This window comes from Rhincodon typus, chromosome 27, assembly GCF_021869965.1.
Source record: "Rhincodon typus isolate 14 chromosome 27, sRhiTyp1.1, whole genome shotgun sequence".
In the NCBI taxonomy this organism is placed as follows: domain Eukaryota; kingdom Metazoa; phylum Chordata; class Chondrichthyes; order Orectolobiformes; family Rhincodontidae; genus Rhincodon; species Rhincodon typus.
In genome coordinates this window covers 20,803,978-20,818,528 of record NC_063358.1, presented here as the reverse complement: position 1 = coordinate 20,818,528, position 14,551 = coordinate 20,803,978, and the positions used below count along the sequence as shown (strand labels likewise).

Genomic DNA, 14,551 nt, shown 5'->3' with positions numbered 1-14,551 from the left:
GAGATGCAGCAAGAACAGTTAACTGTCAGTATTAATTCTTTGGTAGATTCTAATTGGTCATGATGTCATGGGAAGGCAGCGTGATTGGCTATCTCCATGATTCCTTTTTGTGAAAGTCATGCAAAATATGTACAACTTCCTCCTGCCAACGTAAATAGACCTGTATATTAATATATGTAGCTTCTAGCATGTGCAAATGCACCATGCTGTTTGCTTGGCTTGTGATCTTAAATTGGTTTACTGTGTAAATAGTAACACAGTAGGATTATTTAATAAATTATTTCCAGTAGCAGAATCACGTCTAATGGTGCATTTCTGAGGCTTGCAACCACAGACTCCATATATTAATACACTTGATGCTGTTTGTCAGCAGGAAGAATTTCTCTATACACTGCACCATTTTAATAAAGAAAAAAGGCTGATGGAGCCATCATTCTGTTGCATTCCCATGACAATATTCTGGCCAATCACAATCTGCGTGCCTGGAATTAAGATTGATGGTTAACTGTTCTTGTTGTATCACCATGCCGATGATAGCCCAACCAATCAGCACCCACCTCTCATGCTGTATAAAATGGTGTCTTTCCCAGTCTGTTTCTTGCATCCTAGCACTGATAAGTACAAGACAAAATGTGTTGACTATTTCTTATCCCCTTTTAGCAACAGTTAAGCTCTGTACTACCAGGCAATTATTTAACACCAGAATTGCTCAATTGAATTATGACACACTAATTATAGATTCATTAATTGTTCGGTTGTGGCTTGCACATTGGGAATCAAAACAAAGTCCACTAATTTAGGTTAATCAGGTTAGACAGGAGCTGTTACTGGACAGAGAAGCAGGAGGGTGTTCAGGAAAGGGAAGAAAAAAAGAGAGCAGAGAAGAATGGAGGAAGAAAGGGAAGGGTGTAATTGGGGGCAGAACAAAGGACAGGGAGAACAAAGAGTAGCACAGAGGAGGAGATTCAAGCAGGCTGTGGAAAGATGATTAGGTGACTGAAGGGAGTCCCTAACTCTAACTCTTACAGATGGATGTACTTGCCATAAAGAGGGTGTAATGAAAGTTGACAAGAATGATTCCTGGAATGACGGGATTGTTCCATGAGAACAGATTGATGAGACTACGTTCACTTGAGTTTAGATAAATGAGAAATTTCATTGAAACATACAAAATTCTTACAGAAACTGACGGAATAGATGCATGAAGGAGGTTTTTTCTTTGCTTGGTTGACTAAACCAAGAAACACCGTCTCAGAATAAGAGATAAACCATTCAAAACTGAAATCAGGAGGAATTTCTTCATAGAAGGGGTCTTTGGAATTCTCAACCCTGAAGAGTTGTGGAGGATCAATCGTTGAGTATATTCAAGACAGAGATCAAAAGCTTTCTAGATAGTAATAGGATTAAGGAGGAGAAAATCGTGATGAATGTTGAAGAAGGCTCAATGAGCCTAATGGCCTAACCTGCTCCTATTTCCTACGTTCCAGTATGTCAACAGAGACCAATGAAAGTGCATGATATTGGATCTGGACTTATTTTCTTAGATTTGTTGGGAGAGGAGACTGGGGTTGGAACAGGAAGTATGTAAGGATTGGTGGCAGATATCTCTACTGCTTGAGGGAGGTTCTGTTGGAGATGGTTCTGGAGGTTTCTGATAATTAAGTGTTGTTTAGAGCTACAACATTTTGGAAATCACTTTTCAACTCGTGTTGGAAGGTGAGAGAATGCTCCTGTAAAGCAGAGGAGAGGGGAATTGGTTCCTAATGTCTTTTCAGGGGAAATCTGGGGATGGTGAGGTAATGAAACAACAGATCTTGATGACATATTTTATTCATCTGGCCGTTTGTTCAATTATTTGTCTGCCAATCCTGACTTCTGAACATTGGGATCAGGTGGAAAAATTTCTGATTTTTGCACTGTGCCGGTTTAGTTCATCTAAAAGTTTGGTATTTAGTGCTCTAGATAGCAGTACCTAATCTAAGCATGAGATGGTTCAGGGTTTGATTTGGTAGTAATCTGTAATTTACTTAAAAATCCAAAGTATGGCATCTTTTTCCTAACCTGAAATTTTGGAGGCCAAGGCTTATTTTATATAGCCATGCTAGAGTGGAGGGTTGTGCATTACTTGTACTATTGCAGACTGATCTATGTTTCTTTCAAAGTGATTTATAATAAAGGCGCCAGCAACTTGTGCATCGGGTGAAGAACTGACGACTTAAGCAGAGGTGATGGGTGTTTCTAACTTATTTTCATTTTACAACAGATCTTTTGTATCCATTTTAAATAATGCACCACTTTCCGTGTAACTACAACCTTCCTGACAAGGCTTTGGAGTTGTTTAGTTAACAGGTTACCTGTGCATTTGTATTCATGAGTAGTGTCAGAATTTATATTTAATAAGTTTCCACTCATTGCAACTATCCGAGGCAAAGGACTGTGATTTTTATCTTTTGCACCACTCCAGATTTAGAAGTTACATAGCGTTAGGTGGTGTCCCATTAAACTCAACTAGTCATGCAACATTCCAGTCACAGAGCCACCTATAAGCATAGAACATTTTAAATCTTGAGACATTTCAGTGTTCTAATATATGATGAGCTGTTACTTGTTTTTTTTTTGTACTGTTTGGTGGAATAATCATTATGATAAATTACAATTTCTAGTTCTAGAATGATTGTAACCCATATCAATATCCAAAAAAAATCAAGTATCACCATGACCAGTCTTCCTTCAGATGCAGAAGCCTTTCACAATTCAGTGAGCATATGCAGAAAGATCAGAGGAAGTAAAAAGTTATATTTTCTCTTGTACAGTATCACTAAGATGAAAACACATTGTTCAGTATTTTTAAAAAAATCATTCTTTGGATATGGGCATTGCTGGCAAATATCCTCGCGTTAAATGCTGGCCTGCATGTATTGTCCACCTCTAATTGCCCAAAGGATGGTTAACTACATTGCTGTGGGTCTGGAACTACATTTATCCAGACCAGCTAAGAATGTCAGATTTTCTTCCCTAAAGGACATTAGTGAACCACATGCTTTTTTTTAACGACTATCAACAGTCATTACATGGCCACCCTTAGATTAGCTTATTTTTGAATTCCAAATTTTTCTTTTTATGGAATTCAAATTTTACCATCTGACGTGGTGGGAATCAAAACCGTTTGCCCAAAACTGGTGAAGAGTCACCATATCAGAAATGCTAACTTTGTTTTCATTCCACTGATGCTGCCAAACCTGCTGAGTTTCTCCAGCAAATTCTGTTTTTCACCCACTGTCAGGGTCTGTTGTAAGTAATGTGTTTATAATAGCTGACATGGATTCCACCCAAAGCTATTTGCAACAAAAAGAGAGATCAGACAACTACAGTAAGTCAGCCAGTACACTAAGTACAATTGCACTTCTCCAAACATTGCTCTTTGAACAAAGGAGTATGCGATATCATTTGCAGTTACAAGATTCACAGATGACTCAATTTACATGGTCACAAAGATAATTATCACTCATTAACAAAACTGTGTTAACACTAGGCAGTTCCAGTTTCATCAGTCTCTGCACATGACTTACATGCACAGTCTTTAAGTGGTGCTCTCTCCTCATGGTACACATGCACTTTGTCAATGACTGTTCTTATGGCATCTGCTTGTCCCTCGGGTGATATTCCTTTTCAGCGCGGTGTCATTCTTGAGGCAAATGCTGTTGCCATGGTAATGCTTATTGCTGATCCGGGAATAATGAACCTCAGGGACTGATGGTTGTTCTGTACTTTGTGCAGGTGGTGAGTTCACAGCTTTCTGATAAGCTACCTAAAGTACAGGCACAGTTTCTCTAGTTATACGTAAATGTCTACAGATATGATGATATCTGTTCATTCACATTCATTTCATGTGACCAAGGTGACAATTGCTCAATACGGATCCCAAATTGTAATGCAAACTAGCTTTTGTTGAGAGCATTGAATGTTTGCAGCCTGACTGGCGCTCCAGTGCTTAGTTCTGGCAACGATGTGTCAATTCTACTGAAGTGACATTTGAATTTCTATATCTTATTTCACCTTGATTTTGTTACTCATACCTGTTATTACTAATTGCTTCAGTAGCTTTATTTTGCTGTTGGAAGAGTAATTTGGCTGTGATATGACATTAGTTTTTAGACTGGACTACTTTCCATGCTTTCAGTAGGTGTATTTTTCCACTCAAGGATCGCCTTGTACAAGTCTGTGCTGGGTTGCATAATTGCATTTGGCGATTTTTACTGCCAGCTCAGACTTTCCATTTGACTGGGGACAGTCTAGACATGATATATAGTGTTGAATTTCTCGATCTTTCATGACGTGGCCGAATTCTTCACTTGTGAATTGAAGGTCATTGTCACTCATCACACTGATTGGAATGTCATAAGAACAAAGTGTACTTTCAGACATTCTATAATCTCACTGCTGGTCATTGATGTCAGCAGGTCAGCACCATTGAAACATTTACAATCAGTGAAAGATAGCTTCACACAACTCTGCTCCATTGAATGAGGTTTACAAGAAAGTTCTTCCTGCTTTGCTTTGCTTTGGTCGATGCTGCTGTGCTGTTAGATGCTAAAGGTGCCATTTGAAGAACATCCACATCATCACAATGCTGCAGCTGTTACTGAGCCTCATCGTCCATCCCACAGTTTGGTTGGTCCTCCAGTTGTTTGTCCCAGGGACTTTGAAGGACAAGCACTGTGCTCTGTCTGGAGGTACTGGTACAAAGCCCCAGATGTGATCTGTATGGAAACATGATACAGAGGGGCCGTCCTCTGTCTCCCTCATTTGCCCCAGTGGAGGCAGTTGTTGAATTGGAGATACACCGGACAGCAACACATAGCATTCTGACCTCCACCTCAAACAGAGTGTAGCATCACTACCCCTCTCTCAGCTGATGGGATTGACAGGGAGGGCAAACCAAAAAAGAATATTAAGGTTTGAGGGTTGGGGGCAGGTCATTTAGACTGAGATGCTGAACCTGTGACTCACTGCACAAACTACATCTGTGTTGCCTTCCATCCTCGTTCAAATCACAAATGGTCAATGTAAACAGCTGCCAGAGTGGGTTGTGTAAATGTTACATTCTCTGAGGAAGAGGGGTCTACCTTTTGTGAAGTGAGGCCCTACAAAGGGCAATTGCATTAAATGGACACAGTACAGGTGGAGGACATCTGTACGCAAAATCTCTGTGAACTGAGAATTCAGTGAGAATCTGTGTTCACTAAAAGTCCAAGCCACAACCACGCTTAACCACATGATTTCACATTGCAAATCAACCCCACTAATAGCAGAAGCATGAGCAATGTCATGTAGTCTGGAAAGATTCAACTTAGTTGCCAAATTAGCACCTTCCATAGTTCCGCACCCTGCACAAGAAGCAGGAGCTGCTCACTTCATGCCTTGGAATAGGAAATGTCCACGGTATTATCCAATATGCAACACTGCCTTTCTTCAATATTGTGGCTTGTTGGGTATGGGTGGAGAGGACTTTATTATTGCTGCCACACATACAATCTGCTATGGTATTTGTGCCAAAAGGCTTGAACAACAGACGTTTGAATCAGGGCAGTGATGTGTAATGTCCATGAGGTGGCATCCCACTGGCCTCTTCGTTGGAGGCTTCCATGTCCCAATATTTGGAGACCAGTGTTCAAATGTTATTTGTGTGTGTTGCAACTGTTGAATGATCACATTACTGAGCTGCTGCTTTGTTTCTTTTAGTTCCAATGTGGGCTCACTGGAATGAATAGATCGACATATGAACAAAAGTAGGTCACTCGGCCCTTCAAACCTGCTCCAGTATTCAATTAGACCATAGCTGATTTGATTTTAGCCTCAACTCTACATTCCTGTGTCTCCCCAAAAATCTTTCAGCCCCTTGCTAATCAAGAATCTATCTACCTTTGCTTTAAAAATATTTAAAGAATCTGCATCAACTGAATTTTGAGTAAGGAAATTCCAAGGACTTAGAATCCTCAGAGTAAAATATTTCCTAATTGCTGTCTGAAATGAGTGACCCTTTGTTTTTAAACTATTCTCCCACAGGAATAAACAGCCTTTTAATTGGCCTAGCTGGTCAAGTCCCCTCAGAATCTGACATTTCAATTAAGCAACCATTATGACTTCTAAATTCATTTCATTCATTCTAGATATTAACCCAGTAAAGCTTCTCTAAACTATTTCCAACACTTTAATATCATTTTGTAAGTATGCTGACCATTACTATACAAAGTACTCCGGATGCAGTCTCACCAATGCCATGTATAACTGAAGCATAACCTCCTGATTTTTGCATTGAGTTCCCCCTTGCAAGAAAACATAACATTCTGTTAGCTTCCTGATTTCTTGCTGTTTATTAGCCTATCACCCTTCTCTGATTAGTACTCTGGGACATCCAGATCTCTCTGCAAACTCTCACTATTCAGATAATATGCTTCTTTTTATTCTTTCTGCTAACATGGATAAATTCACACTTTCCCACATTGTGCTCCAGTTGCCAGATCTTTATCACTCACTTAACCTATCTGTATCCCTTTGTAGGCTCCTTGTGTCCTCTTCACAACTCACTTTCCTACCTATCACTGTGTTATCAGCAAATTTAACTACCACACCTTCATATTGTAAAGAATTGAGGCCCCAGCACCAACCACTGGCTCACCACTCATGATATCCTTTCAAACTGAATCCAGCCCATTTATTCCTATTAATCAGCCAATCTGCTATCCATGCCAATATGTTGCCCCCTATACTATGAGGTTATTTTCTGCAGTAATCTTTGCTGTGGCACTATATCAAATGTCTTCTGGAAATTTAAATACAACACCCTTTATCTACGGCATAACTTACTTCTTCAAAGAACTACAATGGTTAGTTGAATATGATTTTCCTGTGACAAAAGCATGTTGTTTCTGTCTGATAACCTGAACTTATCCAAGTTTCCTGCCATAATGACTTTAATAACAGATCTAACATTTTCCGTATGACAGATGTTAAGCTGACTGGCTTGTGGTTTCCTGCTTTCTGCTCCCTCAATTTTTGAATAAAGGAATTGCATTTGCTATTTCCAATCTAAAAGAACCTTCACTAAATTTGATAAGTTTTGAGAAAATTAAACCAACACACCACCTATCTCATTTAGTTACTTCAAATAAGAACCTGGGATTAAATCCATCAGGACCTGGGGATTTCTCAGTTTCCAGTTCCAATGGTTTATTTAGTACTACTTCCCTGGTATTTGTAATTTTCCTGAGTTCCCCCCCATCCCTTTCAATTTGTGATTTATAGCTCTTTCTTGAATGCTACGTGAATTCTCTCTAGTGAAGACTGCCGCAAAATATCTGCTCAGTTCTTATGCTATCTTGTTATCCTCCATATCTGATTCTCCAGATTCATTTCCTTTGGATCAACGCTTAGTTAATAATCTCTTCTTTTAGAAAATATTCCTGAAGAATCTTTTCCTGTCTGTTTTAATGTTTTTGGCAAATGTTCTCTTCTACTCTATTTTACCCCCTTTCTTAATCTTGTAGTAACTCTTTGCTTTTTTTATACGCTGTCCAATCCTCTGACCTATCATCTACTTAGCACAATCATAAGTCTTTTCTTGCATTTGATACAATCTTTCACTTTTCTTAGTTAACCACAGATGGCAGGGCTGTACCTTAGATGGAATGTATCTATTCTGTGTTGTCTGAAATTTCCCCTTCAGTGTTTGTAACCGTATCTATATTTATGTTTTAACCTAAATTACCAGTTCGCTTTCGCTAACTCCGCTTTCATGCCTTCATAACTGCCACTTGAATAAATGCAGAATAGTAGCCCTGCTCCCACACTTCTCTCCCTTAAAATGTTTGTAGAATTTAACCATGTTATGGTGGCTGCCACCCAGGGGCACTTTCAATATGAGGTCAGTAATTAACCCCCTATCTTATGGGTTAAAAACAGATCCAATAAACCCTGCCCTCTGGTTGGTGCTATACATACTGGTGTTTAAATATGGTGCTGTCACCAAAAATCTTGGGAGGTGCCAGCAGTGGCAAATATCTCTGCACAGGTATAGCTCCAGAGAGCCATGGCGCATACATGGTGAGGTAAGCAGTGTAAAATTGCATTAGAAAACTTACCAGGCAAATGCTCCATAAACTCTCTAAGATTGACACATAGCTGATTCTTGGCAAAATTCAGTCCCATGTAATTTCAAGTGATAGGTTTGTAACAGTTGATACAGTCTGCACTCAAAGGCATTTATCACAAAGTTAGAGGTTTCGTGACTATGCCAATTCAACTAAGTCCAATTGCATTTCTCCAAACAGGATCTTTGTGATATATACAGATTGGGCTGTGATGTTATCATGAGGATCCAAAAAAGAGTGTAACCAGGGGCCAGGACATGGAAGTCATTTTAACATTTTTCAGCAGGCGAATAGTACAGGAAGGGGCCAGAAGAAGCAGTTGAAGCCCAATAAAGGCAAGCTGTTGTACTTAAAGTTTTCTGTATGAGGAGAGGAGAAGCAGAAATGTTTATCAGAGCCTCACAAAGAAATTTGAGGTCTTCTCTGCCCCAAGCTTCCTTCCCAGATGCCTAAAACAATCCCTGTTGACTTGCCTGAGCACCAGGGACCATTTCATCAGACTCCAGCAGTAGCTGCTTCCAGCTGAAGTTTGGCTCCTGCCCCTTGGCCAATGGACTAAGTGCTACTTTCTGCTCCAAGTAGAAGATTTACTGGGGTTATGCAGATGAGGCCCAGAGTTAAAATCTCCCAGGCCTTTCACTGCCAAGGTCATGATTGTTTTGTGTGAATGTGAAATTTCACTCTAATTCATCTTCCAACTACCACTTCATGAGTCCATTGTACTTTCTGTAAGCAATCTGTATTTCCAGCTTAGTCGATGCACATATTCTGCAAGAAAGTTGGTCAACTTTCTGCATTCTTCCAGATTGTTCAACATAATCATGTGACACTAACATAGATACATCATTACCATTGCACATCCTGCTGACAGCCCATTACTGAACAAGGATAATTTGCTGTCAGCCAATTGAGAACCCAATACCCTGCCCAAGTTAAAATCATGACATGGGCAGGGCCATGGAGAAGGGCTTTAATCTACAACACTTTGACTCGGAGGGAGCGGTGATACAACTGAGCCAAGCAGACACTTGACACCAATAGAAAACCTCAGGATTAACTGAATGAGAACAGGAAAATGACCAATGACCATAATCTAGAGCCTTGAATCAGAAAATATAGTAATAATAAACATAATATCCCTCCTCACCAAAACCTCTTGAAATTAAGACTCATCTGATTGCTTCCATTCTAATTCATTCCTTTTAGCAGCACAAGTTCATGAAACTAAGCTTTCAAAGTTAAGCAGCAGGCGTTACAAGTACACTGAGAACCCTCAAACATCAAAAACCTGTGATCTATTTATGCAAGTGTGATAGAGTAGCGTCTGGGCCAACTCACTGTTTTTTTTTGGTTGGTGCCAGGGAACAATATGTATCAACCTGAAAGATAACATCCCAAGCAAACTGTTATATTATTGATCTGTTCTACTCTTTTAAGCTCAGTGCTGTTCTGCATGAACAGCCTTGGCCTTTCACCTCTATTTCTCAATTCAAATAAAGCATTGCAATTGTCATAGAAAGGATGTGTCACAGTCAGTTGTGAAATGGGCCAAATAGTTTTACATATGAGTAAACCAAATACAGCTGACTTCAGTCATGGAGATATTTATCAAAATTCACTGTCATACTATGACATATGTTTTGATTGATCCTTATGAAGTGGTAACTAAAATAGCTTTACATTGATGTAATATCTCTTCAATATGTGTTGAGATGTGGGGTTGGGAGAGGTAGGAAGAAAATTCAAGAGAGTCAAGCACCAGTTGTTTGGATCCAATGCCACAGAAGGATAGGATGAATTGCAGGACATGACATGATCAGAAATCACAAATAGAGAAGCACCATTAGGGGTGACATGGCAGGAAGAACTCAAAGCAGAGAGCAGGAGACTTGGAGGCAATTCATTAACAAGTATCAAAGCTACAATATTTAGACTTTAGTAACAAATTACCAAAGAAGTGCCTGGTATCATATCTGAAGGGTATCTAAATCTGAGAAATCTATGATTATGCTATATGTAGATTGGACTCTACTTCTCTTCATGTTGAACTTTATAAAGACAAAACAAGAATCCTCTGGCGTCCAAAACTCGTATTTGATTAAAGTCATAATTAATCTATAAATTCAACCATATTTAGTTTCTATGTTTAGCATTAGTAATTAAATTTTGAATTAATTTATAATAATTATAGGAAAAATGTCAGAATAGAGTTATTTTATATTTGTAGCATTTGATGTACAACTCTGATACCTTTCTCTTGGTGGTTACAGGAGCAAACACTCCACTTGGTAACGGACAGCTGTATTTAGATAAGGAAAGGCTCAGATAGAGCAACACCTGTGCTGCATAATCTCACATCAACTATATGATCAAAGATCTGCTACAACTTGCCTTGATGTCTCGGGAAATGAAGAATTAAAATTAATCATCCTCATGATTGACCAATAGTCATCAACTCCTGTGTACTAGAAAGGGCATGTTTTTGAGAGTCCACTGATAAGAGGAGTGTACCAAACCTGGCTGGATGGACTTCAATGTTAATTAGCTCACTGACACTGTCCAACAGGAGGAACAATCGGTCAGGCAAACTGATGGTGTAAAGTTCCAAAACAAGCATGAGTTGCAAAGTTTAAGTGGGATTGAAAAATTGGATGAGAGGTAGAATAATGTTTTTATTAAGATGTCAGCATCATATTTAAAGTTTTCAATGTGTATGTACAGAATTCAAACGCCACATTCTAGCTGGGATGGAATGGGGATAAGCCACATGTTGGATTACCTTTATGTGCCGTGACTTACTTTCTATAAAAGTTTCCTCTCATGTCCATTTATGGCATGAATTTCCATTGCAATCATAGAGTTGCCTAGCCACTTCAAGTGCTGCTGATTGAATGGAGTAAAAGAGTCATAGAGGTCTACAGCACAGAAGAAGGCCCTTCAGCCCATCAAGTCCATGCTCGTGAAAAACGACCACCTAAATATTCTAATCCTATTTTCTAATACTTAGCCCATAGCCTTGTATGCCTTGGCATCGCAAGTGTGCACCTAAATACTTATTAAATTTTATGAGGGTTTCTGCTTTTACCACCCTTAAAGGCAGTGAGTTCCAAATTCCCACCACTCTCTAGGAGAAAAGATTTCCTCATATCCACTCTAAGCCTACATCCTTCCACCAATAGGAAAAGTTTCTCCCCATCCACTCTATCTGTGCACCTCATAATTTTAGATATCTGAATGATGTTTCCAATCACACGCATCCCCTCCCCTCCCTCCCCCCCACGCCCGTCACCCCCAGCCGCTGCCCCGGTCTCTTTTGCTCCAAGGAAAACAACCTCAGTCTTTCCAATCTCTCTGCATAATTTAAACTCTCCAGCCCAGGCAACTTGCTGATAAACATGTTCCTCTGTACCCTCTCCAGTGCAGTCACATTCCTCTTATCATATGGATTCCAGATTGTTCCAAATTTGTCCTCCAAGTGGTGGTGCTGGAATTGTTACTTACCTCTGAAAGCATTGTTGCTTCTTCAAATTGTGTGGTATTATGGTGAATTTACCCACCATTCCGGGTGTTTTGGTTTAAAATCGAGGCCTATGGCCTGATGTTGACTGCCCTCTCCTGGCTATCACATGACTTCTGCATCCTATGAAACCAAGAGTGCTTCTTGTTTCCTCCAACAATATTCCATTCTGGCTTTTTCCTACTCCTGGAGTACCAGACTCTACCCCAACTTAGAAGCACCCATTGGCAATCCCAATTTCCTGTTTCTTAAATGTATTTACAAAATAACAAAAGCACAAAAAACTGGTTTCTTGCAACAGCTGGCAAAAGGGCTTTGAGAAATTAATTTGGGAGCCTTGGGAGTAAAGGATAATGGTAAGGAATTGGAAAACCCAGCCACAGAGGGACATTCACTAATGAGAATACAGTTGCTGGGCGGTAATAACAGATGGCATGTATTAGGATTGTAGGTCAGTTGGAAGTGGGGAGTGGAGACAGCGATCAGATCTATGTGAAATCATACAGATTTTCCTAAGTCACAGTTAGGTAAATCTTTCAAAAAAGTCTGCACAATGCATCTGGCCCTGCATTCCACCCTAACCTTCCATGAAACCCCCCCTTTAATTACCCCACCAGATCTGGTCTACACTCACTACACCATGTACATTCTGGTGGTATTTTATGTCCTCCAGTCCCTTCACACCAAGGGCTCATGCTTTTTATGCCACAGTTGACCTTGCTCCTGAGAAAACCCTTTCACATGATTTAGTAAATACCGCCCTCCAGTCTACTTCTCAAAGGTGCCCATATCTAGCAACCCTCTTTCCAGTGTACCCACACACTAAATCCATTATCCCACCACTACAACACCCAATCCACTTTGTTCAGTTCTGAAGAAGGATCACTAGAGTCAAAAGTTAACCTTGCTTTGTCTCTACAAATGTTGCCAGACTTGCTGAGTTTCTCCAGCAATTTCTGTTTTCAGTGCACTCTGTCCTGTATTGACATGTATCTGGACTTCAAAATGTTATTATACTCTAGCATTCATTCCCGCACCCCAATGAGAGGCTGGTATCTGTTTCTTAGTGTTTTAAATGTCACAGGTCTCTTCCTCTTGCCCCACATCTCATTAACCCACTTTCTTATTCTGTGCAACTGCATTCATTACATCCACCCTTAAACTTGATGAAAAACTTCAGATTTTAGTGCCTCAGGGAATTCACTTATTATGGATAAGGATTAAAATATTGAAAATGTTTTGTTAAATGATTCATAAGTATAGTGGCTTAATGAAAGTAATGAAAAGAAATATCCTATATTAATGTTGTAAACTTTTGTAATTGTTTTATTTCTGTGCATTTTTTAAAATTGTGTACTGAAATGAGAAGAGAACTGTTTTTAAAAAAAGGGAATGTAAGGATTGCTGCATGGTTTGAAAGCAAGTAACTTGATGCCCATCACGAGAAATGTTTGCATGACTGTGGATTACAGCTGTGGTTGCAGATCAACTTGAGTTGAAGGATTGTGTAAAATGGAACATTAGTTGGCAATGGGTAGCAAATTAGTTTGTGAACTTGTGACTAGTTACCAGTGACAAAGGCCTTCCGCTTGCTGATAATTATATGGTTTATTCTCAGGTAGCTAAACAGCTTGGAGCTGTGAACAAGATACAGAATGGCCACCAGACCTCCTTAATGAGCTCTCCTGTGTTCCCTGCAGTAAAAGCCACTTTAAACCTGAAGAAAACCATATTATCTTTCCTTCAGCAGATGCTGCAAGCTTTGTTTTTTTAGTCAATAAGCCCAAGGAGCTTTTATCAGTGAACCAGCCACCTGGTATCTTTTGCAAACCAGTGGAAGCATCCAGAAGAAGGAAGACCAAGAAGCAGCATTTTGATCACGAAAAGAACCACTAAACCAACCGTAACACCCATGTTTTCTTATGTGTGTGTGTAAGTTAAGGGGAGTCGGTTCATAACTATTTACCTGTAGAGTTTATTTTCCTCTGAATAAATAGTAGTTTTTGTTAAATACAGTAGCCTAGTCCATGTTTTCTGTCAGTCAGGGATCAAGGACAGGTAAATTGGTGAATTATGCATATTTTAAAAAATCTTTTTTTGTTGTGACAACATCAGGAATACTAGGGTTTTATTTCCAGCTCACTACCCCAGCAAGTCATGACAATGTCCTCCATTTTGAAATCTACTAAATATAGTAGAGCAAAAATATATGCATCAAAATAATTTCATATGACCGTCTGCATTTGACAGATGTTATTGACGTTTGCTATGAGAAATTTGTTACTAATCAAGATATAAATTATGTCTCTTATTACAGTCAGATATTGTTTTCCTGGCAAGTCGATGACAAACTCCAGACCTTATTCCAAAGAACATTCATGTAATAAATAGAACATTTCATCATTGTCAGTGTGCTCAAGATGTTTTCATTTACAATCATTTTATTTTGTATTCCAATTTTGCAGATGTCCTAAGATAATTAATGAATTACCACAGAACGTCTGCAATCTAACAAGATCTGTTTCCATTGTGGTTATGCAGGGCTTGGTACTGAGACCCTTGAATCCCACAAATCACAAAATTCTACCAGGGCTATCGAGCCTCAGACTCATTTATAGCTTCAGTCCATTTGTGGGCAAAGTTACTGGACTTCTGAAGTCAGGTGCTCTTGACACCAAGGCCACATTTGACTGAGTGCAACATCAAGAAATTTCACAAAACTAAGTCACTGGGAATCAGAAATACAACATTTAGGCTTGGACTGTTAAGTAGCTAGTAATGATCACTTCACGTAAGTGCCAGGCAATGAAGGAAGAATTTAATCAGCCCTCATTCACATTTAAAATTGTTACCAGTTATCACTGACTAGAAACTTAACTGGGCC

The 14,551-nt window shown here is 39.4% G+C and overlaps 1 long non-coding RNA gene across 1 annotated transcript; it reads left to right on the top strand.

Moving 5' to 3' along the window:
- Positions 1-5,537: 5,537 nt before the first annotated feature.
- Positions 5,538-14,018, top strand: LOC125486270. The gene is made up of 3 exons (XR_007264941.1): positions 5,538-5,789; positions 10,421-10,808; positions 13,286-14,018. It is a non-coding gene; the product is annotated as an uncharacterized LOC125486270 (long non-coding RNA).
- The last annotated feature ends 533 nt before the right edge of the window (positions 14,019-14,551 follow it).